We start from the raw sequence: 27,082 nt of genomic DNA on the forward strand, positions 1-27,082 counted from the left end.
ATTACTGCAATAGCAAGCACTGTAATATCAACTACTGTAGTACTACATAACTACTGCATGCCATTGTAATGCTAACTGCAGTAGTACTACAGTATTACTGGTGTTGTACTGCAATAAATCAGTAGTAAGATAAATAAAAATATATATGTTTACCTCAGTGACATTGCATTGTACCTCACCAAAGCAGCATATGTACAGTACACTATTACTGCACTATTATTTTAATAGCCTATGTAAAAGTTAACAACTGTAGAATCACTGTAATAGTAATTGCAATAGTACTACAATATAGTATTACGGCAGTAGCACTGCAATATCAACTGCAATAGTACAACAGCATTAGACATGTAAATATGTAAGACTATCGTGCAAATTAGCAATAATGATGTAATGTTAACGTTTGCAAAAGCCACCTCTGAGGTGGCCCACCTTCATACAAGGAATGAAGTTGCAATTGCGAGAAAAAGTCATAAATGTGAGGGGGAAAAATCAGAATTGCAATAAATAAAGTCTCAATTGCAAGAAAAAAGTCAGAATAGCGAGAAAAAAGTCTGAATTGTGAGAAATAAAGTTGCAATTTAGCATATTTTTTATTTATGTGGTGGCGGAAACGGGCTTCCATAATTTTGCTCAGATTAGTCTGAGAAAATTTGGATTGAAGGTGGCAGGTAATAGAGCCAAAACATATTTGGTATAATTTAAATAGTCATTTTATGTAGATTAAGAATTTCAGGTGCCTACATTAGCAATTCTTACCAGGAAAAAAATAGAGGGCAATTTAGTCCCAAACGTAAAGGTGTCATTATTTGCGCTCTTTGCCAAATGGAGTTGGCATACCACACCAGCACAACAGCAATGGCACCCCCAGCTTGATGAACAGCTGCTAGATCTAGCTAACGGTAGCAAGCAGATTGCAGTAGCTTTTGACGTTAGCTAACTCACAAGTCATGACCTAAATCATGCTGTGATCGTTTACAAGTCAAATACATAACATTAGACTAACGTTAGCCAGCTTATAGTATATAGCTTAAAGGAACACGCCACCCAATGTCAGTAGTAATATATGTTTTTACCTTAACTTTCACGAGTTGAGTCATACCTCTCCCGTGTCGGTACGTGCACTCAAACGCTCTGGTGCGCGGCTGGACTGTGTTAGCATGTTGCTGTGCTAGCGGGCTTTGCCGTAACTAGCCGTAGAAGTAATCAAAAACATACTTAAATACAGTTGCACGAGTAGTTGATAGAAATGTCTACGGCCACGCAACATGAAACGTGGCGATTTTCCAAGCGAATAAACAGGAGAACTACAATGTGTTGCGCAATAGCACTTGGGAGTACTTCGACCTAGCGTAGTAGGTGTAGTTTGGAGACTGTTTTGCGAGACAGAGACTGAGTTTGCTGCTGATATTCTAGGGATAGGCTACAACATAGCCAATGTACGATTTTAGCCTTTTAATATATTTGCTGCATTGGATCAGTCTTTCTAGAACAGGCAAGGGCTTTCTAGCCTCATGTCAGCAGCGCTGCATCACCCTTATAGCCTACATTAAAACAACCAGCGGATGGTGGGCGGGTGCAGTTTTGAAAATTGGTCAAAAAACTTTGGTGCTGATGGATGGTAAGTTTTGCTATGCAGTTATGGTTGAAATAATAGCCCATCAGCGCATCTCTAGTGTGTGTGCCTCTCTCTCGCTCAGAGGGGAGGGAGAGGCTGAGGGTCGATCCAGCATGGATTCTAAACTCTGTGGTGGATAGGATCTACAATTAGGTGTTAACAATACTACTACGCTAGGTCGAAGTACTCCCAAGTGCTATTGCGCCACACATTGTAGTTCTCCTGTTTATTCGCTTGGAAAATCGCCACGTTTCATGTTGCGTGGCCGTAGACATTTCTATCAACTACTCGTGCAACTGTATTTAAGTCGGGAAAACGTGGATGTTTTTTATTACTTCTACGGCTAGTTACGGCAAAGCCCTGTAGCATAGCAACATGCTAACACAGTCCAGCCGCGCACCAGAGCGTTTGAGTGCACGTACCGACACGGGAGAGGTAGCCACACATTGTAGTTCTCCTGTTTATTCGCTTGGAAAATCGCCACGTTTCATGATGCGTGGCCGTAGACATTTCTATCAACTACTCGTGCAACTGTATTTAAGTCGGCAAAACGTGGATGTTTTTGATTACTTCTACGGCTAGTTGCGGCAATGTCTGCTAGCATAGCAACATGCTAACACAGTCCAGCCGCGCACCAGAGCGTTTGAGTGCACGTACCGATACGGGAGAGGTATGACTCAACTCGTGAAAGTTAAGGTAAGAACATATATTACTACTGACATTGCGTGGCGTGTTCCTTTTAAAAAGCATCACCATCTCAATATACCCACTTAAAATAGGCAAGGATACGTATAAACATTTGGGGTTGATCACAGTATACCCACTACAGCTAACTATAGACTACACCACTGGTTGGGACTGTAAAACTGAAAACAGGAATTTTATATTGTGTTAAACACTCTCAGGAATGTCTAAACTGTGCACTGCACAGTGTTTTTTTTTGCACTACAACTTTTGAATTTTTTGAACAAGAGAGTTATGTTGGTACTGTAAAAGAGTAAACAGGCTGGCCTTTCATTTTGTATAACAGTAAAATAATTTTATTAATTTTATTTTGTGTAAAGCAGAAGATTTTTTGCTGTGCAAAGCTGTTGTTTAATAAAGTATATTAAGATTTTTTTGGTATTTATTTGAGATACATTATGTTTTTTATTAATCGAACAACAGAAAAATAATCGTTAGATTAATCGTCCAATTAACCTTAGTCGTTAGATTAGTTGACTAATCGATAAAATAATCGCCCGATTAATCGTTTAATAAATAATCGTTTACCCCCAGCCCTACTGTTATGACTAAGTTATGTTGGCTAGGTCATTGAAATAGCACTGACTTGGCATGAAGCTGGGCTTCCATAATTTTGCTCAGATTAGTCTGAGAAAATTTGGATTGAAGGTGGCAGGTAATAGAGCCAAAACATATTTGGTATAATTTAAATAGTCATTTTATGTAGATTAAGAATTTCAGGTGCCTACATTAGCAATTCTTACCAGGAAAAAAATAGAGGGCAATTTAGTCCCAAACGTAAAGGTGTCATTATTTGCGCTCTTTGCCAAATGGAGTTGGCATACCACACCAGCACAACAGCAATGGCACCCCCAGCTTGATGAACAGCTGCTAGATCTAGCTAACGGTAGCAAGCAGATTGCAGTAGCTTTTGACGTTAGCTAACTCACAAGTCATGACCTAAATCATGCTGTGATCGTTTACAAGTCAAATACATAACATTAGACTAACGTTAGCCAGCTTATAGTATATAGCTTAAAGGAACACGCCACCCAATGTCAGTAGTAATATATGTTCTTACCTTAACTTTCACGAGTTGAGTCATACCTCTCCCGTGTCGGTACGTGCACTCAAACGCTCTGGTGCGCGGCTGGACTGTGTTAGCATGTTGCTGTGCTAGCGGGCTTTGCCGTAACTAGCCGTAGAAGTAATCAAAAACATACTTAAATACAGTTGCACGAGTAGTTGATAGAAATGTCTACGGCCACGCAACATGAAACGTGGCGATTTTCCAAGCGAATAAACAGGAGAACTACAATGTGTTGCGCAATAGCACTTGGGAGTACTTCGACCTAGCGTAGTAGGTGTAGTTTGGAGACTGTTTTGCGAGACAGAGACTGAGTTTGCTGCTGATATTCTAGGGATAGGCTACAACATAGCCAATGTACGATTTTAGCCTTTTAATATATTTGCTGCATTGGATCAGTCTTTCTAGAACAGGCAAGGGCTTTCTAGCCTCATGTCAGCAGCGCTGCATCACCCTTATAGCCTACATTAAAACAACCAGCGGATGGTGGGCGGGTGCAGTTTTGAAAATTGGTCAAAAAACTTTGGTGCTGATGGATGGTAAGTTTTGCTATGCAGTTATGGTTGAAATAATAGCCCATCAGCGCATCTCTAGTGTGTGTGCCTCTCTCTCGCTCAGAGGGGAGGGAGAGGCTGAGGGTCGATCCAGCATGGATTCTAAACTCTGTGGTGGATAGGATCTACAATTAGGTGTTAACAATACTACTACGCTAGGTCGAAGTACTCCCAAGTGCTATTGCGCCACACATTGTAGTTCTCCTGTTTATTCGCTTGGAAAATCGCCACGTTTCATGTTGCGTGGCCGTAGACATTTCTATCAACTACTCGTGCAACTGTATTTAAGTCGGGAAAACGTGGATGTTTTTTATTACTTCTACGGCTAGTTACGGCAAAGCCCTCTAGCATAGCAACATGCTAACACAGTCCAGCCGCGCACCAGAGCGTTTGAGTGCACGTACCGACACGGGAGAGGTAGCCACACATTGTAGTTCTCCTGTTTATTCGCTTGGAAAATCGCCACGTTTCATGATGCGTGGCCGTAGACATTTCTATCAACTACTCGTGCAACTGTATTTAAGTCGGCAAAACGTGGATGTTTTTGATTACTTCTACGGCTAGTTGCGGCAATGTCTGCTAGCATAGCAACATGCTAACACAGTCCAGCCGCGCACCAGAGCGTTTGAGTGCACGTACCGATACGGGAGAGGTATGACTCAACTCGTGAAAGTTAAGGTAAGAACATATATTACTACTGACATTGCGTGGCGTGTTCCTTTTAAAAAGCATCACCATCTCAATATACCCACTTAAAATAGGCAAGGATACGTATAAACATTTGGGGTTGATCACAGTATACCCACTACAGCTAACTATAGACTACACCACTGGTTGGGACTGTAAAACTGAAAACAGGAATTTTATATTGTGTTAAACACTCTCAGGAATGTCTAAACTGTGCACTGCACAGTGTTTTTTTTTGCACTACAACTTTTGAATTTTTTGAACAAGAGAGTTATGTTGGTACTATAAAAGAGTAAACAGGCTGGCCTTTCATTTTGTATAACAGTAAAATAATTTTATTAATTTTATTTTGTGTAAAGCAGAAGATTTTTTGCTGTGCAAAGCTGTTGTTTAATAAAGTATATTAAGATTTTTTTGGTATTTATTTGAGATACATTATGTTTTTTATTAATCGAACAACAGAAAAATAATCGTTAGATTAATCGTCCAATTAACCTTAGTCGTTAGATTAGTTGACTAATCGATAAAATAATCGCCCGATTAATCGTTTAATAAATAATCGTTTACCCCCAGCCCTACTGTTATGACTAAGTTATGTTGGCTAGGTCATTGAAATAGCACTGACTTGGCATGAAGCTGGTTCACTTTATTTGTTTATGTTCATTTTGTTGTAAATTACAAAGTTCTGATGTAGTAAACTACTTTTGCGAAATTTATGTAACTTAGCTTGTTACATTTTGTCTTGAGGAAGCTTTTGTGTAGTTAAATATAATTTAATATAGAGTAACTGGTAGCTTAGTAGCTAAGTAGCTTGCTCATAGGCAATATCTCCCAAGCTGGTTAGAGGACCTTTATCATATACTTTTTATATATAATTACTCATTATACGGTCTTAATGAACTGATTAGATATTCAAGGTATTGAGGTCAAAAGTCAAGGTCACATGAGGTCATACTCAAAATATAGTTTTGCAGTGGTATCTCTCAACCAGATTGAAGGATCTTCATGAAACATAATTCACGTAATAAAGCCTACATGCACTGATTAGGTACTGAAGGCCATGGGGTCAAAGGAAAAGGTCAAATTCTTAAGTTATATGAGGCTATAGCAGGCAGAGTCAAACAAATGACAAATTACATATTATGTTGTTTGTGACATTAGTGATTACACAACATTTGCATTACAAAGTTTTCTCAAGACAAGAAAATGATTAAAGCAAACTTTAGTTTTTGTATAACAAGATTATTATCAATCTCAATAGGTTTAGTGTGCCCTATCTATGCAATTTAAAACACATGGTCACTCGCAAACAGCAGGGGCTGGTTTTGTTATCAAATATTATCAAACGTTGGATGCCTGGTGAAAAGGATTCTGGGTGATGATAAGGGAGGTTGTTCTGAATTTCCGGTAGCAACCTCTACAGGGTGTCCAGTGATTGGGTGTGCTTCTGAAATAAAGCAGCAAAAGAATATTGGCTAATGTCCAAAGCTAACATTAACATTGACCTGTTAAGCTAATAAACAGCCTGAGGCTAATGTAGCTAACAGTGAAATAAATAAGAATTATTATGTATTATTTATTTTATTAGCCCTTCACTTGTGGGAATAACCCTGAAAAGGAGGCTTTATACCACTAAGCCAACTAAGACCAACTAAGTGCCTGATCAAAATAATAATAGGACCTATGGAATAACATTGCCTGACTATAGTACAAGAACAAGAATACAAAAACAAACAGAACTAACTCAACACACAGCACAACTGATGGGCTTTTGTACACCTGGCGCAACAAGGCTGTTCTTATGTTTCTTAATCAGTCATGGGTGTGTTTTGGGCTTAACATCCTTTAAACCAATGAAAATGACATCTGTCATTCCCTTTAACAGCAAGCAGCGCAACTTCAAACAGCGCATCTGTATTTTGATAGTCAGCAGCGCATTTGAAGGAATCTGCTTGCGCAAGACCATATCTATTCCACTAAACCATGCTTTATTAAAACCTAGCAGAGTATAGCGTACACGCATCTGCACTCATCTATTATTTGAACTCATTGGCAAAGTGAAACTAACTTCACCGTGGTATCAATAGTCAATAACAAAACAGTTACAGTTAATTAATTTCACTATTGAATAGCCTGAAAAAAACAACACTTACCCCAATAATATTCAAATGACTGAATAAAAAACCTAAGAACATTTATCCTGCAGATAAGTTGCTGCTTAAGGCTAGCTTTACACGACAACAATCTGAACACAATCCGCAAAAGTGGCATTGCGTTCCCACTTTTTATTTCGCGTTTAGACAAGCGTCTTTGGGTGGAAATCTGCATGCACACGGTGACGCAAAAGTGTGTGAAATAGTATGCATACCAGGTGGCTAGGCGCGTGCTCTTGGTGTTGTTGTATGGCTGTTGTATGCACTGCCATATAACAACACCAAGAGCGCGCGCATGCATTGAAACTTCCTTCTACTTCTCTCCGTAGTAGTGCTTCACATCCCAGAGTTCTGTTTTCACAAGGCGCCTGTCTGTATGTGAGCCAGACGTGAACGGTAATGTGTTTCTTTTTAATAAACTGCCTGTACATTTACAAAGTTCTCAATGCTTCGGTTTACATGTAGAGACCCTCATTATGCTACTGAAAGGACTCCTGAATAGCTATCATAAGCAGCTAAGGCAACTAGAATGTCCGACTGATGGAATAATCCGACGTTTGTTGTTGTTTGGCTGTACTGCACATGGATATGACGTCAACGCGTATGCGAGGATAGCCAGCGTGAGCAGCTCAGAGCGTTTTCAAATCTTTAGACGGGAACGCGACAGTGGAGCATTTCCACTCTGGAGGGTGGGTTCACATTAAACACAATTGAGACAATAGATTGACCATATTGGACAACTGCAAAGCCTTATCATAGGCATGTTAAATTCATGGTGTGGAAAGAGGAACTTATTGAACGAATTTCACCATAGCTGACAAATGATTTTAAACTTGCGCACAATGGCATGAACCCAGCATCGGCAAGTCGCATAAAACACAAATTGAAGCAATAAATTGACCATTGGACAATCAATCCTACTGCAAAGCCCTTTCATAGGCATGCTACGTTTATGACATAAAAAGTGGAAATAAAAGTGGAACGCCTTTTATCACAGCTGACAATTATGCAGAGACATTACACGGAGCTGCCGGCTGTTAGCGATTTAACTGATTCTTGAGCTCCCAGAACTGACTTGCGCGTCTTTTTTAGATGGTGAACGTAAACGTAAGCATGATTTTCTGAACTGGGGATTATCACAAATTTAACCTCCATAACTTTTGACAACTGAAAATAAAATGTGATACAATGAACAGAAAGCCTCTTCAATGTGCTTATCGCCATGTAGCCTAGTCTAACCTGTTAATCAAATTAATGTAGGTAATTAAAGTTGTGCATCATGTTATTGAAGGAGAGTAACGTTGCTATTCCCTGAAGATGAGTCAGATGTAGTTATGTTGACCATTCATCTACAAATGCTTTTCTTATGGATGCCAGAAACTGCATATTACACTGACAGTTTGTAAGGGTAAAGCCTGTTGTCGCAAGTTTTGGGCAAGGTCCATAGGCTACAACAAAATGTTTCTGGAGTGAAACTTTGAATTTAGTCAGACCTGTGTGATAGAAGAATATGGCGAGGCTATCTCTATCTCTAACTAGCTCATATCGAGAACAATGCATGATGGAAATAACAGTGCACTAACTATGGATAACTGAGGATAATTTGTAGACCATAAGAGTTCATTGTCCTTACGTTTAGCTATGTTCACCATGTACAGCTTCTAAATGTTATGTGCCTAACAGTAGTTTATAATGTGATAATGTAAAAGCTTGCTAGGACAGACGCTCAATGAGTTCATGCTTTGTTTTATCGCTGGATTTTACGATAGCCTATTATTATTATTAAGTATATTTTTTGGGCTTTTATGCCTTTAATGTGACAGGATAGTGGAGAATGACAGGAAGTGAGTGGGGGTGGGATCCGGGCGAGAGTCGAACCCAGGTCGCCGGCGTACTGTGCAGGTGCCACGGCCAGGTCCTCAATAGCCTATTATAGCAGCCGAACTACATCCAACTCTAGCAGGCGTTAAATGACTGTAAGCTTTGTGGATTTAAAGATTGTCGTAATGTGCTGTCTGCTATTGCTGCTTTTGATCAGTCAGATTTTAAATCTCCTGTAGTGGGTTTGACATATGTAGTGGACACATGCCATTCCCCGTCCCCCCTTTCCGCCCTTAACGTTTTCACATTGGTGCTGGAACTAATCTACTCGCCAAAATGTCTAGGGTGCTTGGTAGTAACTTTGCCAAGACACTTTGTCCCGCTGTTCTGCCTCGGTCTATGTGAAAAGGACAGGCATTCCGCAAATCTGGTACATAAATTCGTAGGAAGTTAGCGAATATTAGAAATAAGATAGCGAATTTTAGAAAATGCACCAAGACCACAACTTAAGTTGTTAATTGCCACACCCCTGAGCGCATTGTGTAAAACAAAGACAAGGGCATGGCGAAAAACTCGAGTGTATAACAGGAATACACTTTGCGCCGGGTAGGGCCCTTTGTCTTTACTCCAATGCCCTCTTTTATACCAGGGGAAATTAGCCTAGAAATCTAGACGCGCCCCTAGCGGCAGCAAATTAAATTTGCTGCCAGGGCTAGTCTAGCAACTCTCCGTTGGCTTGTGAGCTCCAGAAATCGAAACTTAATCAGGACATTGAAATCGTGTATAGAGTCGTTTGGTGGGCTTAACATAATGATTGATGGCAGAGTTGCAACGGCTTGGCTTGAATTCCCTGCTACTTGAAAACAAATATCCTATTGCGTGCAGAGGGAATTTGAAAGACAACTGATTATCCCGCCCCTCGGACTGAGCACTGCGAACGGTGAGTGCCCAGACCCTACATTTTAATGTGGGTCTGGCTCGCCAGGCTAAGGGGAAATGAAAACAATTGTATTAATTCATGAGTCAGAGGACCATTTTGGACCGATCGGTGCCAACTGACGGCACCAAACTTTATTGTTATTTTCTGATAGCTATATGTGTCTATAGCACAAAAAAATGCTTCATAGACATCTGGGACTCACAGCTGAAGCTTAGTAGAGCACTCAATATACATGCCATACACCCGATCTACCTATAGGGTCATTCCGTGTCAAATCAGATAACGTTGTTGCTGCACCGTCTCAGATTTTGTTCAAACCTTGTCTATATCATCAATGGGTCCTAAAACCAAGGCCTGTGAAATATTTATGTGCAAATCTTATGTCTTCTTATCTTTTTCAGACCTTGAAATTCATTCATTTTTTTGTAAATGCTTATTTTGGTGTTCCCAAAACACCTGTAACTAAATGCATTTATTCTGTGAATGGGACTTGGGACAATATTGATACTTTACACACTGTCCATATACTGTTTTATCCTTATCTTTGTCATGGCCTTTTTTTCAGAGACCTAGACATTTTGGTACAACATTAACAAAGGATTATATTTCTAGAGAAAATACTGATTGATGGCAGGTGTGTCACAATAAAGGAGTTTAGAGACCCTCAATATAATTTTTTTTTCATGTTTTTTTTCTGAAACTAGGGACTTCTACAAAGCCAATGAGACTGTGGTACAAACTTAAATGATTAAATCATACTGAGAACATGTTTGTCTTCCGTTCTACAAAGTTTGGTCAGGCTAGGAATAATACTTATACTTAAGATATGAATGTCCAAATATGGCTTCCAAGATAAGGCCTTTTAGAGAGTGTAAACAATCAAGGGCAAAAATATATGAAAACAATAGAATTGAACAAAAATATTTTACAGGTTTTAGTTATGGAACCTAAACATTGTGTAGAAAAAACTTCAGAGTCGGTGCTGCAACCATTTTCCTGGATTTTGTCTGATTTCACATGGAATGACCCTGTACCCAATGTATTATGCAATGGCACCAAAGTCAAGAAGACGGTGGGACATATCAAAACCCATGTTAGATCTCATCTTGAGGTTATATGCTTTTATAAAGTATATGGTTTGGGTGATACTTTAGAGAAAATCTATCACAACAGCTGGTAGGCATTTCTGTCGATTCAGTTTTTCAGCTTTGGCCTTAAGCTGCTCCAACTACTACTCTGTCGTCTTTCCATCAAGTACATATTCCTTTACAGCAGGAGACAGAGAAATTGTTGGCTTTGTTATAAAAAAATAAAAGGAGAATAAAACTAAAGTAGCTTGTATGGCCCACAAGTTTAATGGTAGGTGACTTTGTTTTACTGGTAAATGGAATTGCTTTCAGATTTCGCATTCTGCAGAAGGAGATTTGTTTTGTGATGAGTCATACAGTAAATATATATTTACTTCCTGTACTACTGGTTATGGTTTTTTTTTTCAATGTCATACATTTTGTTTACTTTATTGACTGTATAATTTGCTTATTTACAAATAAATGGTTTATTCTTTTAGATCAAATAAATCTAAACCATTGTGTCTGACTTCAATGTCAGTTTTAATGCATACTTTTATATACATTCTAAATTTCATTTCCTGCTTTCCAATTCAGTTTTTTTGTTATTTTTTATGTGAATGAAATGAAATTTTGACCAATTTTGGATATACATTTGGATTTTCAAAGACTAAATCGACATTACCATATTTTACATAATTCCATAGAACTGATCCTTCTGATTTACATTGTATGTACTGTATATCCCATTGATGTTATGTAATATACTCAAGAAATAAGGTTTTTTCTGTGAGGTCATCCAGCACCAAAAATGGAATGTTCGGCATGGGCACGAAAGGGTTAAGAGGCTGTAGAAATATATTCAGCTGTGAGTTTGGAAAGTCCATCAGATATTTTTGTCATGTGGGGGCATAAACAAACAAAATAAAACAGGTTTGGTTTGGTGCCCTCTCGTGGCACCTACTTCTCCGCTAGCTCATGGACTATTTTGAAATAAAAATAAGAGCTTCTGTGTAAGTCCCAGGTTTTAAAATAATAGTTTTTAGTTCATAAAGAACATTTGTAGGAGCTCTAAAATGTCACAATTACAATCAGCATCTATTACATCAATAAAAACGTAGTTATTCACTAATGAAATTGGACTAACATGTTGATTGTCAGCCATAACCTTGTCTGACAGGGAAATAATTAAACCTTAACCTTTGACATTGAGTACCTATCAGTTCATCTAAACTTTATAATGAATAACGTGCATAATGTGCTATGTTTAATGAAGATCCATCGACCTGCTTTGCAGATACAGGCCAAACACTGTATTTGTGCATTTCTATGACCCTAGGCGACCTTGACCTTTACCCCAAGACCTTGACCTTTAGTAACTATACCAAGCTTGATGTGGATCTTTCCACCAGCATGGGAGATATTGGCTAATATCAAGATTCTGAACATTCTGAACAATGAAGCCAACACGGAAGTTCAAAAACCTGCAGTACCTCGGCAGTCCATAGAGTGAGTCGATCGCCATAGAGACCTGTGTTAAAATGTCCAACTTTACAGTTGAAATGCATACTTACAGCCTGGTCCAAACTTTATTTGACTCACAAATGCGTTTCCCCGACAACTGTGAGGTGGGTGTATTATTTTACAGTTCCTCTGTTTAAACGGCAGATTCAATATAACAGCCCATCCAGTATGAAAGTTTGAAACCAGAGCATAAATGATGATGGTGGAGCAATTGCGTCACTTACGGCTGGGTTAGGAGTGTAAATATAATCTGTCAGATGTTATATCCCTTAGATGTTTTTTTTAAAGGTTAGCAAGAAATAGACATTGTACTATACAATAGTACAGTTATTGTAACAAACAATAATGTCTGGTGTGATTTATCAGTTTTCTGTCAGCCTGTTAGCCTGTTAGCTTACGTCAGATGGCATAATAAACATGGCGGCGCCTATAGTCTCCTTTTTTGAGCTTCATAAGGGCTCTTCAGTACACGGTGTGGAGGATTTGTCTGCAATCAATGGTATCTACCGTAATCAGAGTTGCTGAGTCTAAAAACAAATTGTATCAGCCACTAGAGGGCACCTGTATGTGTGTATTAGCTTAGTCTTGACAGAGATGAAGTTCAAGGAAAGATCCATGTGGTTTTACTAAGTTTAAGATCTAAGTTTCTTGAATTTCCCCTTGGGGATCAATAAAGTATATATCTATCTATCTATCTGTCTATCTACATCTGTACCTTTTTTATTGCATTGTTTTATATTAGATAATCTATTTAAACAGAATGTATGGCTGTGACAATGTACATATTATAAATAGCGTGGCTGTTGTAAATATTAAAAGTAATTGAGAAGAAATATAAATAATAATTATTTTACTAACATTTAGTAACTTTGGTCTCTGTACTTTTAACCCATTCAGATGTGGTTCCTTGAAGGTGGGCCCTTACTCTAAAAGTATATATCCCATAGGTTGAAGGTAGCTTTAAGCCACAGCAAAGTTCTTTCACTTCAATACATGTATCTATGCTTTTAAAAGATCTCTTTCCCCAACTGAGTGTAAGAAATGCATGTGCACACACACACAAACAAACAAACACACACACAAACACACGCGCACACACACACACACACACACACATACACAGAGAGAGAGAGAGAAATGTTAAAATCACTTCTGTCAAAGAAATGGGAAAAAGAATGGTGCTATTGTTATACACTTCTTGTTTCTTTGAACCCACAATAATACACTTCTGCAGAGCAAATAAAGCTTGCTCATCCAGGTAGACATTAAGGGAATTAAATTCAGGGAAGTTGAGGATAAAAAGACGAAGAGAGAGAGCTTGAATATAGATTAAAAGTGGTTCACCTGTACTGTGCTGTATATGTGATGTTAGTTATGTGGGCGGTTGGACTTGTCCAGGTCAACACAGCTCCCATTTTGATGAAGGTGACATTGTAAGGCTTCAATAGATGTGGCTGTGCTGTTAATACATTAAAAATAACTGAAACATCAGTCACATAATTTTAATCACATAATACACTATCAACACACACCAATTAGTCAGTTTACCCATTTAGCCCGTTCACACAGACAGTTTATTTTTTTGTCATTCTGATTAAACTATTCTGAATGAAAATTTGGTGTCATCTGTTTACATGGGGCATGTACTACTCCGATGAAGTAGCACTTTAACTTTTTGCCTTAGGATAGGACAGTGAAGAGTCAATTGGAATGAGAACGGAATACACCACCCCCCGATCTAATCAGATTAAAAATGCCCATGTAAAACATCACTAGCATGAGCTGATTGATGAGCTTCTGAACCAAATGAGCATACAAAATAAGAAGGATGTACTGGATCACCTTCATAATTCCACAATGCATTTGAAACATTTTTAAAGCACTAGGATGTCCATCCTGCCAAAGAAAATATACAGTACAAGATCCCAGTGTTTGATCACAGACAGGCTCCTGCTATGGAAAGGAAGATTGAAGCCTATCACAAACTGTGGGCATTAAAGACCCGTCTTTAGAGTTCAATGAGGAGAAGGCCGCATATCAACACTGTGTCAGAAATGAAAGCCTGAGCCTCGTCTTTCTGAACTTTGCTGACGATTGAAAAGGCCAAAAGCCAATCGATTTTCAGGCATTGCAAATATTGTCCTATATACATTTCTCAGCCAGTTCTGTTGACTGAGAGAGGAGTTTCACCAAGTAAAAGACACTTCTCAGATCCCCTTACTGAACACACCAAGTGCCTTACCATCAGATGTATGCAAAAGGTGAGAAATGGCCAAAAAAGTAAAACAGGAAAAAAGAATGAAACAGAATAAGACAAAAAGTACAACAGATTTCATAGGGATCTACAAAAGGCAGATGAATGCATTCAGAGTACAAGAGTCAGACTATATGTTGGCTTTCCTCAGAAATTATTATTTTGGACAGTGATAGGCTATTGTAGTATAACAATTGTCTGTCTATATGTCTTTATATTTGAAGAATTGATGAATGTTGGCGTTGATTTTCCGTCAACAACAAGAGCCAACTAATGATGCTTTCATTCTAATCTGACAGTTAACTTCATAACATCTTGAAAATAAAACTATACAGTCCAAAGTTTGCCCACTTACCATTAAAGAACATAATGTTGGACATGAGTATCAAAATATGTGGGAGAGTCATTGCCCCAAAAGTATCCATTTGATTTTTTTCTAGAGATAACCTACTGAAAGTACATCCCCTATGATTTCATTACTAAAATCAAAAGGGATAAGAACTGTAGCAGTGATGTCTTTATTTCCCCATAGCTTACTGACGTAACTGACATAGCTACTGTAACTAATTGTGCTAGTGCATGATTCATGCCAAAAACCTCTGACCGAAACAATCAACTCAGTCACAATGCTAGTTGAGGTACAGTAGGACCCAAATGCACACTAACTTTTTTTACACAAAAGCAAATATCTTTGACTGAAGAGCCCTTATGAAGCTCAAATATCTATTAAAATTCTCTCACAATTTAATATTATGGATTCAAGATTGTGAAATTCTGGGCCAATACTAATGTTTTAAATTAGCCTACAATTTGGCCAATATGTAACGAGGGCTGACAATGCATACCTAAACACTGCCCCCTGCAGGTTACTTTATTTGGACCATGGCCGCTGTCACCAGTATTGCCATGGTAATACTAACTTTCATTGTAGTATTGCCTGGCAATACTAGTTTTCATACATGATATTACCTAATATTACACTCAGTAAACATCACAAACTGCTGCTGTGCGGTGTTGGAGTAGCCTAGTTTATTGTAAAAACATTAACTTTCTGGTAACACTTATAAGGGTACACAATTAAGCATTAGTTAAGTATTAGTCAAGCATTAACAAACACTTAATTCATCATTATTAAGTATGTTTTCAACATTATTTAAGGATTAACAAATATCCTTTTCTTCATTCATAGAGTCTTATTTAGCATGTGTTCCTTTGTTATAATGATGAATTCCTAATGTGTACATACTGAACTTATGATGAATACACAAGGTACAAACCGTAAACTAATTCATAATTCCTTATGTTTACATATTGAACACATGGTGAATTCATAATGAGCTAGAGATTATGTCAATTTCTAAAACTGATAGTTCCTTCCTAGGTCCTTGATTGTGATTGGCTGAATCACGTTTGATGCCGTTATAAAATCCAGCACAAACATACACCTTGACCGCATTCCGTTCTATATTACTGCGCTACCATAACTTGATACAAAAGGTAAAGTAGCTGCGTCTCAACGTTGCTTGGCAACCATTCAGATAGAGGAAATATATTTCTTGGCGGAAGAATGATTATCCTTGATTATCCTATTCTCGTTGCTTTGCCTTTACTTTATGAAACGTTACCAGGTATTTAGCAACAGTTTTAGAAAAGCAATAAGCCACTCGAGTCCGTAGGTTACACTGATTCTACAACAGCTAAGGGGGGTTTTAGGCAGCAGTGGCTGCTGGAATCCATGCATTAGGCAGCAGTTGCAGCAGTAACAGCAACTGGAATTCATGCATTTCCACTGACTTATTTTTGGAATCTGATCCCTTATCATACCTGTTCATTCGTACTCGTCGCTCGACTTATCATGACTAAATTCAAGATGGCTGCGAACGGTAAACTTCCTGAAGGTACTGTCTGTATAAATCATCTTGTAAATAAACTACCAGTGCTTTTTCAAAGTTCTCTATGTCTCGTTTTAAATGTCAGGGCCCTCGGAAGTCTACCAATGAAGTGTGGAGATACTTTGAGCCTCGTAAATGGTGTAAAACAGTGATTTATTTGCATGGCTAGGCCGATGCCGAGGCACCCCCATAGAAAAAGCTGTTGGTAGCATCGGCTAACTAGCGCCAGATTTCGGAGTGCAGGGGACAAGCCGAGATGAGCTGAGACATACGTTCGCACTCGGTACCATATTTCAACACACTTTAGGTCAATATCACACCGGAATTCTCCTTTAACTGTCCAGTATATGCTAACAACTTAATTCACCTTTGATTGCCCAATGTTGGCGACAAATTTCTCTGGAAGATATATTCGATGGTAGCGTCATTAGGTTGCTAACTAGCTATCTTTATATCGTCAGTGTAACATAACCAACAAGTACACATTACTTGTTAAAACTATTCCCACATTCATGTGAGAATAAATTAAGATGCAACTTATGAGTATGTGGTGTTATGGCAATAGGCTTAGCTTGCTAAACCGAGCTACACAGTCCGGCCATTGAAAGCAGTTCTACAATGAGTACACTCAAGACAATTCTGGCAGTTTAACTGGAATTAGCAAAATGAGGGAACTTAATGTTACCCTTAACCTCGTTAGCGCACAGATAACTCTCAGTTCAAATGTGTTTGTGCCGTTTATTGATGTTTGCTAAAAGATTTAATCTTTTTAAAGGTGTTTTCTGTACTCAGGCCGGTGCACCTCCATTAGATTACATGCAATCTAAACGAACATTTTCCCTTTTGGGGGCGTTTCAGCCACAGTAACCACGGTAACTGGGGGCGGTAACCACGATTATGACTAGATGCCAACTGTATGTATAGGATGTATTACTACTAAACTTGGATATTCATTTTAATGTTATTTAACCTGGTTGAATTATGAACTAATATTATAATATACTGAATATTATGACATTTGTCTGCATATATTTTATTCTTATTTATTACAATTAACATGAACTTAAGCTAGGTTACACAATACCTAATGATTAGCTCAAGAAAAAAACATCCATTAACCCTTAGAACCCTAAGCTGTTTTTAGGGCATTTTCACTACCTTTATTCATAAGGATTTATTCTGGTCATTGTAAGTGCCACACACACATATTATATATTGTTTTTTTTTTCAGCAGAGTCTAGGCTATCCAGATCATTTCATGTATTAGTACTAGCATTGATTTATTTAGATTTTTAAAGAATTAAAATATAAAAAGTGTATTATAAAAATATTTTGACATTTATCTCACCACAGCAAGCTCATAGCTCTACATGCATTTCATGTGTGTGTAGGACAGACCGTCCTGAATCGGGCAATACAATTGCCATGTTGGAGGGATACTCCGGGGCTGAGCAATTTACAGAAATATGTGGTGTGTGATTTACGGAAATAAATGCCATTTTTTTATTTAGTGATGAAAAATGACCTTTCTGCGCTCCATATCTGTGACACGAACTGATCTGACCTGACTTGACCCAAGGTTGCGTGTTAGCCTGCGTGCCTATGGTGTATGCACTCATAATGATTCTCAATGTTTTACTACATTGCCATGAACAAAGTAAAGGCAAAAAAGGTGTTTCTTTGTTGAACAAATTAGGATGCAATGTGAGCCTTGAATTGGATGCCAATTGTAGGAATACATTGGGAAAAACAGTGGTTATCCCCCATTCGACGAAAGACCCTCCAGCCACACGACATTGGAGTCAGCTTACGACAAAGAAGTAAACCTGCTCATCTGTACCAAAGAACTGTTCCTTTCTAAATCCTCACTATTTCTAAAGTCTGATTTGTGTTTTTTTATCTTGAGGTGGGCAATTTGTGTTTGTACTTTCAGAGTCATGGACACCGAAGAACAGCTTAGACTGCTAAATGAGCGCATTCAAAAGCTGCAGGCTGACAATGAGAGGTTACGGGCTAGCTCTGAAGGGGAACAGGGGGCTACTACATCAGGGTCTGGTACTCCTCCGGCCCCAATAACCCCTGATAGGTCTGAACGTTATGTCTACTTGCCTAGAGAGAGAAAATGTCCCTGATTTTCTGGAAAAAGTACTGACCCTTTGTTTGTAGAGGAGTGGGTGGAAGAGGCACGTAGGTCCTTAGAAGTACGACATATGTCTCGTGCAGAGCAAGCCTTATTCCTGTATGATTTGTTGGATGGTGAAGCAAAAAATGAAATTCGGTTCCGCCCATCTACAGATCGAGTTGACCCGGACAGAGTAGTGCAGATTTTGGTTGAAATTTATGGGTGTTCCCAATCTTTTATCTCTCTCCAGAAGCAATTTTTTCACCGTAAGCAGTTAGAGGGGGAATCAGTTCGGGAATTCTCTCATGCCTTATTGTCATTGATGGAGTCTATAAAACGTAGCAACCCCAGAGGTGTCCCTAATCCGGATGCTCTGGTTCTGGATCAATTCATTGAACATGTTGCTAAGACGAGAACTTAAGAAGTCTGTTAGGCTTAACCCTGAGTGTTCTTTTCTTACAATACGCAGTGAAGCCATTCGTTGGGTGGAAGATGGGGAACGGGTTGGTGCTCCAAGGGCTCGTGCTTACTCCTGTGACTTTCAAGCTCAGGTGGTGGGTGAGTGTCGAGCTGACAGCCATGCAGTTACTATGAAACCTAGTGATGAATTGTCAGAGTTGAAGGAGTGTTTACGGAGACAGCAAACGCAATTAGATCCGGTTGGGAAAGGAGCAGCCCACCGAGCAAAACCGTCTACGAAACAGCGGTAATATGAGGCAAAGCCCAAGAAGGACCGAAGCTCTGTCAGAGTCCGTGGGCGCTTCCACTCAGCCACTGCCCTGATCTTCTCCGGGTCTGTTGATACTCCTGCAGAAGAGATGACATGCCCCAGGTACTTAACTTCAGTCTGGAAAAAACTGCACTTCTTGAGCTTCAATTTTAGGTTATGTTGCTGTAGTCTTCCCAGGACAAGTTCTAGGCGGTGTAAATGTGATGCAAAGCTACTGGAAAAGATCACAATGTCGTCCAGGTACAGTAACAGGGAGTTGAAACACTCATCCCCAAAGATGCGCTCCATTAAGCGTTGAAAGGTACTGGGAGCGTTACATAGACCAAACGGCATCCTGTTGAACTCGAACAATCCAAATGGCGAACAAAACGCAGTCTTTGCCTTGTCCTGTTCGGCAACGGGAACTTGGTTATAGCCACTTGCCAGATCGACAGTTGAAAACAAAGTGGCACCAGTCAGGGCATCTAATGATTCCTCTATCCGAGGGAGGGGAAAGGCATATTTTCGGGTCCGAGCATTCAACTCTCTGTAATCAACACACAGCCTTATGGTCCCATCTTTTTTTTGCACAACCGCAATAGGGGAAGAGTAGGGACTGCAGCTCACCCGCACTACACCTCTGTCTAGAAGCTCACCAATGTGGGACCTAACCAGCTCATATTGAGAGGGGGGGAGCCTGCGATATCGCTGTCTCACGGGGGCCTCATCAACTAAGGGTCTCATGCTGCATGAGCCCAGTACACCCATGTCAGTATCACTCTGACTAAACACAGAACTATATTTATGGAGGAGGGCCCTACCCTCCTGCTCTTGACTGTGACTGAGGGGACTACTCTGCACTTGTAATGACTGAACTTGAACAGTGCACCCATCCTCACTCGACCTCTCTAGTGTGATTGTGTTGCTGTTTGTCGGTAATTGTGCTGCACACAACTCACCAAGGATGACTCGACGTGGAAGCCAGATATCTTCAGATGCAACATTAACTACCGGCACCCATACTTTCCCCTGTACTACTGAAAGAAAAGCCCTCGAAGCTAAAAGGCCATCTGGCATCCTGTTGATGGTGGGCTCAAACAAAGCAGAATGGAGAGCACGGCCAAATTGTTGAGTGCATGTGGCAGCAACCATTTTCAGTGACCCAGCTGGTACGCGGACAGGAGAGCGTCCATTCAATTTAACACATCCTAGTAAGCCAGATTCGGACAAACAGTCCAATTTGTGACACTCTGACAAAGCATCCTTCCAAACTTCGCTAGCTGTTTGTACAGTAGAAGACTGAAACAATGCTGAGCCATGCTGGTGAAAGAGCTCCTCATAGCAACCACTTATCACATTCATGCCTAAGAGGCCAGGCACCTTGGCTTTGTTCGCTTGACTAACTGGGTGAGGGAGGTCGCGGACAACCAGGACACCCCTACGTGGGAGGGCCTTTCCTAGAACTGTAATGTCTAGCTCTAGATACCCCAGATATGGAATCTCTAGGCCATTAACTGCCCTTAGTTGAAGCCAACTGCACTCTTGCAACTGTTTGTCACCCCAAGACTGAAATTGTTGTTTAAAGAAACTCTCTGATATAGTGGTTACCATTGACCCAGTATCAAGTAAGCAGGGAACTCTGACACCCCCCATCCCAACCTGTACCACAGGACAAGTCCCAATGAGTTTTAAGTGCTTTGAATTTACAAGTGAGCCGTTGAAATCCCCTTCTGACGGCCGGCTCGCTACACCAGAGGGGAATAGTTTCCCTGTTGCTCGGAAGCCTCAGCCGCTACACCCGTTTCCACCCCCTGGACAGCCACCCTTCCCCGCACATTAGACCCAGAGTTTCTAGGCAGTTCTACACGACAAAAACGGGCAATATGCCCTGGCTGGTCACAACTTAAACATATTGGTTTACCATCTGGTTGAAAACGATATGGCCTACGAGGGGGTCCACTAGGATCTGTACCGGTTGGTGCACCCCCCAGATGGCACCACTGGAGTCCTCCAGCTGCTGCTACCTCAGGCCCTACACAGTGAGGTACTTTCCGCTCTCCACAACTATCATGGGCACCAGGGTTGTGAGAGAACCACTCACTTGCTAAGAGGGCGTTGTTACTGGCCTGGACTGAGAAAAGCTGTGGAACGATGGTGTCAGCAGTGCGAGCGGTGTGAAGTGGCCAAGGCAGTCCAACCGAGGGTGCGAACCTTCCCAGGACATCTTCTGGCATCCAGGCCCCTTTAAGTGATCGCAGTGGACTTCACCACCTTAGAACGAACCAGTGATGGACAGGAAAACGTGTTGGTGGTCACCGACATCTTTTCCAAGTTTACTCAGGCATACCCAACACCTAATCAGAAGGCGAGTACGGTGGCTTGTGTACTCACAGAAAAGTGGTTTTACATCTATGGCGTTCCGCAACGTATCCACTCCGATCAGGGGCGTAGTTTTGAGAGTGATCTGTTGAAGAATTTGTGCAAGCTCTATGGGGTACAGCAAAGCCGCACTACCCCTTATCACCCTGAGGGAAATGGCCAATGCGAGCGGTTTAACCGTACCATGCACGATCTCCTGCGGACCCTCCCGGCGGCGAAGAAGAAGCAGTGGCCTAAACATCTACCTCAAGTAATATTTGCCTATAACACCACAGTGCATTCTTCAACAGGGTACTCTCCTTACGAGCTTATGTTTGGGCGCAAGCCTCTCTTACCAGTGGACGCTCTGCTTGGTTTACAAGAGGACGGTGCCACTGACGGTTCTATAGAAGACTGGGTGCAAGAACATCAGGAACATCTCCCGGTTGCATATGACCTTGCCATCTGGAAGGGGCAGCAGTCAAGAGAGCCCATCAGCAGCCCCAGGCCAACACCGATATTCTCCCTGTGGGTACAGTTGTTTACCGCCGCAATCACGTCCAAGGCCGCAACAAGATCCAGGACGTTTGGGGCCTGGCCAAGTACAAAGTGATAAGATGCCTGGATGATCTGGGTAGAGTCTATGCTATCAGCCCCCTAGATGGGGAAGGGCCTGTGAAGAACATCCACTGCACAGAACTACGGGTCTCCCCAGTTGACCGTTCCTTAGAGCCTGGACCTGATCCCAATGCTACAGATATGTGTGCAGAGCCATCTGTGCCTTACAGAGAAAGCGACTCAGAGGAAGAGAGTGACCAAGGGAGCCTGCTGATGGCGAAGCCTTTCCAATTCTGGGAGGACAGTGAGCCCACCTTGGCCAACCCCTCTGGAAGTTTAGAGACCTGCACACAGAGTGATCCAGTAGGAGGCTCAACCTCCGGAGACCTTTTACCAGCACCTTCCATTGGTCAGCCCAGTGAACCCCAAGACTCCCCAGGCCCTCCATCACCACGGGTGCCAGAAGAACAGCTGAGGGAAAGTAGTGTGTCCCCAGAGGCTACGGTCCGGCGGTCCGCTCAGACAACTGCAGGACGGCACACCAACCCCTATCATCCTACCACAGTCTGCAACCGCAGTGGAGGTCGAGGGGCTATCAGGGACTGCAGCTCACCCGATGGTAGGGACCTCAGGCTTGCTTTAGGTTATGGGACCAGTTTAAATGGGGTGGGTCACCGGGACGGTTCCCTTTGAAAGTTGGGGTGGATGTAGCCCATGGCAGCACTTTGTACGCTTTTTCTGATACATTAGATTATTTCCTCCTCCCCCTTTCTGTCTGCGCACATTCACGGTCAGGCATTAGGGCCCAGCGGGAACGTGGTTAATGAGGTCTCACTTAGGCCTTAAAACGTCATTTGTAAATCACCTGGCACGAGACGCCGAGCCTATCGAGATGAGACGCCGAGCGCTATCAAGAGCTTCCATTTGCTGCACCATAGGCTATTCAGTGCGATCTGTCAACAATATTGCAAAAAGTACGGGTACATCCATTTTTAATTTTGGGCCTAGAAATTTCATATCACAGAGGTACAGGTGAATTACAGGATAATAGAAGTAGATAAACCCCTCAATAATTCTTTTCCCATCTCATATGACAACAAAATTAAAAAAAGAAAAATTGAGCCTGGCTTTATCAGACAATCTGATTTTGTTTTTTTTAAATGTATGCAAATTAGCGCATTTTTAATGAGATAAGGCCTAATTTGCATATTTAACCCTTTAGGCGCCAGAGGTTTTTTCTGAAACGATCAATTTTGACATCCTCATTTCAAAAGGCTATATCTTAAAAGTGATAAGAGATAGAGACTTTCTGTAAATTAGAGAAATATTAAGGATGACCCAAAGTTTATGTAGAGATTAAATGTTTATATCTAATTTGCATATTATGACGTCATATGGTGGCGGCCATCTTGGATTATAGAATTTTCATGAAGTCGCATGTTTGAATGATAAAATACACCACTTCTTTCCCCCCAAAATGTCCCTCACCTTCTGTATGCTATATTGCACAATACTGAATGTTCAGGTAAATAGTAAGTAGTGAACAAACTGTGTAAATCATTACTAATAAATGGCAGAAACAAACCAAATGCATGTAGCGGTAAACTGGCCTTTTGCTGTAGAGATTTTCCATTTACTACATACAGTAGGCACTCTGATTCCATGTATGGAGCACATATATATTATTCAGATGACACACAAACACAAGTAGACAAGACCTGTTAAGTTCAAAAGCTCATTTGCCACGGCAAGGCACAGATCAGGAGTGAGATGACGAGACAAGACAAGAGACAATGTTAGTATTTTTTTTTTCTTGTTGTTGTTTTTGTTGATGTTTTTTTGTTTTTTTTCTTAGCTGACAAAGACACACACATCACAAGGACATGAACACACAAAAAGGAACACATAGTGTATGTCCTAAATGATCAGGGAAATAGATAGCAAATCAACAGTGGAAATCATTACTAATAAATGGCTGACATTTTTTTTTTATGTAGCAGGCCTCTTGCTGTAGAGATAATGACTCCCTATCCCTATCCATACAGGGCCGGCATTCCCATCATCTTGTGATAGACTTTGCATGACCTAATGTGTGTGTGTGTGTGTGTGTGGGAGAGGGAGAGAGCGTGTCACCACCTCCACCATGCGAGCAGCATGGCCAGATCTGCCTCGCGCGCCGAGTGGAGAGAATTTGCGCAGCTCGGACTAGGCCTACTGTCATTCTCATTGCGACTCCCCACACTGCCACTACGTTTCCCCCTAACTGTCCTATGAGCACTTCGACCTCGTCTAACATACCCAGTGGCATTAGACAAAGGCTCCACCACGTTACTGTCGCCGCGATTGTGGAGAGGCACACGTTCAGAAGACAGAAGCTAGCGCTATGGACATTAGGCTACCTCCAGCCTCGTTCGCCACACCACTAACACCCTGCTAACTTCCCGATGAACACTCCGAACTCGTGAAACATTATTCCCACCAGTGACATTGGGCAAACGATTCAACGTTTGTGCTTGGTGTAAGCTAAACTATGGAGTAAACTCTCACTTTGTCCAGCTGCATCATTGCAAGGCAGGGACGCATCTGAAGCCTCACTAAATGAATCACCGTCATTTTCTGAAGGCAGATATTCCCCTTCAGAATCAGGGTCCGCGAATAGAAGACCCAACACTTCATTTCAGGTAAACTTTTTTGATGCCATTAGACGATAATCTAATGCAAATACTCGCTGACGTTGACAATATCGCTCTGTTAAAATAGCTCACACGCACACTAGCTCCGGTATTGCACGCACTGATTCACTGCAGCTGCAGCGCGAAAGTTTTGTTTAAAGCATGACTTTTTTCTGACTCAGGGATGACTTATGACATGTCTGCCATCTAGTGGAGTGGAGGTCGAACGAAATATGACACCCTATTTGACTAAATCGGCCGTTTTATTCAGTACCGCATCTTGTCGACTGTGGCGCCTAGAGGGTTAAACATTAAAATATAAAAAACTTTCAATACATTTTTTCTTAGCTTAACATGAGTAATCAACTGAGAAAGTTTCATGGTGATATCTATTATTTAACATTTTACCATCTGACATCTGACCTCAGAGGTCAAATTGAGAATGCCTCCAGAACTTAAATTAAAGCTTAGGTCATCAAGAACAAACCCTGAAAGTTTCATGCTTCTTTCCTAAAAAGCAAGCTTGTCCCTATTTTAAGAGCTTAACAGCCCCACTACCAACATTAGGCAACTTGATGTGCTCTCTTGCTTGTTCCCGTATGATAAAACAAACTGAATACACACATCGGTGCACAGTTGTTTTGCTGACGCCAAAGGTTTAGCCAACATCTCTGTATTCGGCACACGTAGCAAGTTTATGCAACTAGTGCAGTGCCCGTTCAAACATGCCATTCCTGTCGAAACCCGTAGCAGGTATGCCTGCTTTAAAAAAAAGGATGATAGGAAAAAAACATCATTCCAGCTAAGCGTTCAATAATAGCCTAGGCTACTGAATATTATAATAAATCAGATGACGGAATGAATTCCGACCGCAGAGAGGAGGGTGTCCATTTCACTCAACGTAGGCAAAGTGTCCCTAAATTGGAATCAAAAGGTGTTGCATTTTATTTATGCGCATTACCACGGATGTGCATCACTAACCCATGAGTTGGATGGAAACGCTGAGGTCGTTGATTTTATCTCGAATCAGATGCAAGGGGTGACTGTAGCTAGACGTCTCGGTCATTTTCCCGTGATCATGAATTAATTGTGTTGTGAAGGAGAAATGTTGTATTGCTAACATTTTTATGAAATATAAGTGATTATTAATCATTTTATATGTATTAGAAGTGAATACTAATCTACATGTATTACATAGAAGTGATTAACATTTAATTTTCTTATATTCTGTGTATGCTTTCTATACATTCAATACTGTGCATCAACTTTGCTTTGTGTGTCATTTTGCTCTCTCCATGTCACGACTCTAATAAAGGGCATCCGACCCCCTTTGTCATGAGTTAAGGGTATTCTGCCTGAGGCAGTAATATTAGGAATACCCCGACAGGAACTAGACTATGGCAAGAAAATGCTGAAGTATGTATATGTATTATATTGACCAATTATCTACTTACTTGGAAGAGCCACATGACTTGCTTATGGCGCATGGATCACATGCTATGTCCAAGAAGTGTCCATGTATTGTTGTATTTCTGCATGTATGGGGATTTTTGGAAAAGACCATTGTACTCATGTGATTTGTATTACCAATGTAACTAACATGCATAAGATGGGGCCTCGCCCTAAAGAACTTTGTGTAGTGTTACTGGAACATGCTGTTGCTAGTGACCTGCTCCCGGTATCGTGAATAAACCTGCAGTGGTTCCTCACACCTGAGTGTTGCCTGGATATTTTTGACCACAGTTGTTTTCCAGAGATCACAAATTAATTATTTTGATACCCCGAGATAACAAGGTGAAAAAAATAATGATATGACGTGGGCTAATAAAATGATTAAGCGATGGCGAAATTTTAAAAAGATCTTAACCGGCCACTGAGCCTCATTAACCGGTTAAAGTCGGTCCCCGAAAATTCTATAACTGCCAATTATGATACCCGTGTCCTGTCGCGCGTCTTTCTCTGCCCGTGAAACAAGTTATCCCCCCATTTTAGAATGGTTAGGCTCCCGTCACACAATGTTAGTTATTGCCCTTTGTATTATACATTTCCCCAATCATTGTCCATTACTTGTGGAGGAATAAGGGTTTTGTTTTGGGGAGAAAAATAATTGCTTTCCCTGCGCACCCACGCACAGGCACACATTAAGGTACTGAACGTCTAAGCGTCTTTTTCTCAGCTGCCAGCGTCCGTTTTACATTATAACCCTATGGAGTAGGCCGTGTTTTCAAAAAAGTCGTCGGCTTCTTTTAAAACGCGACTGCAACCGTCTTTTTCTGCAGCTCAGAAGTTTATGGCAAGCCGTTCAAGACAAAACGTCTGTCAAAATAACTCCCCCACGTGTAGATT

At 40.8% G+C, this 27,082-nt stretch overlaps 1 protein-coding gene across 4 annotated transcripts in view; it reads right to left on the bottom strand.

The window, feature by feature from the left end:
• Nucleotides 1-27,082, bottom strand: part of LOC121677445 (Fc receptor-like protein 5) — a 167,287-nt gene that overhangs the window by 25,023 nt on the left and 115,182 nt on the right. For 3 of the 4 annotated variants that reach the window (XR_006020967.1, XR_006020968.1, XR_006020970.1), the window contains exons 9-10: nt 13,516-13,630; nt 13,030-13,199 (exon numbers count right to left, since the gene is read on the bottom strand). The gene's annotated coding sequence lies outside the window, so the exon portion shown is untranslated. The remainder of the gene's footprint in view (nt 1-13,029; nt 13,200-13,515; nt 13,631-27,082) is intronic. The other variant, XR_006020969.1, reaches the window with a different exon arrangement.

This window comes from Alosa sapidissima, chromosome 12, assembly GCF_018492685.1.
Source record: "Alosa sapidissima isolate fAloSap1 chromosome 12, fAloSap1.pri, whole genome shotgun sequence".
NCBI lineage: Eukaryota > Metazoa > Chordata > Actinopteri > Clupeiformes > Clupeidae > Alosa > Alosa sapidissima.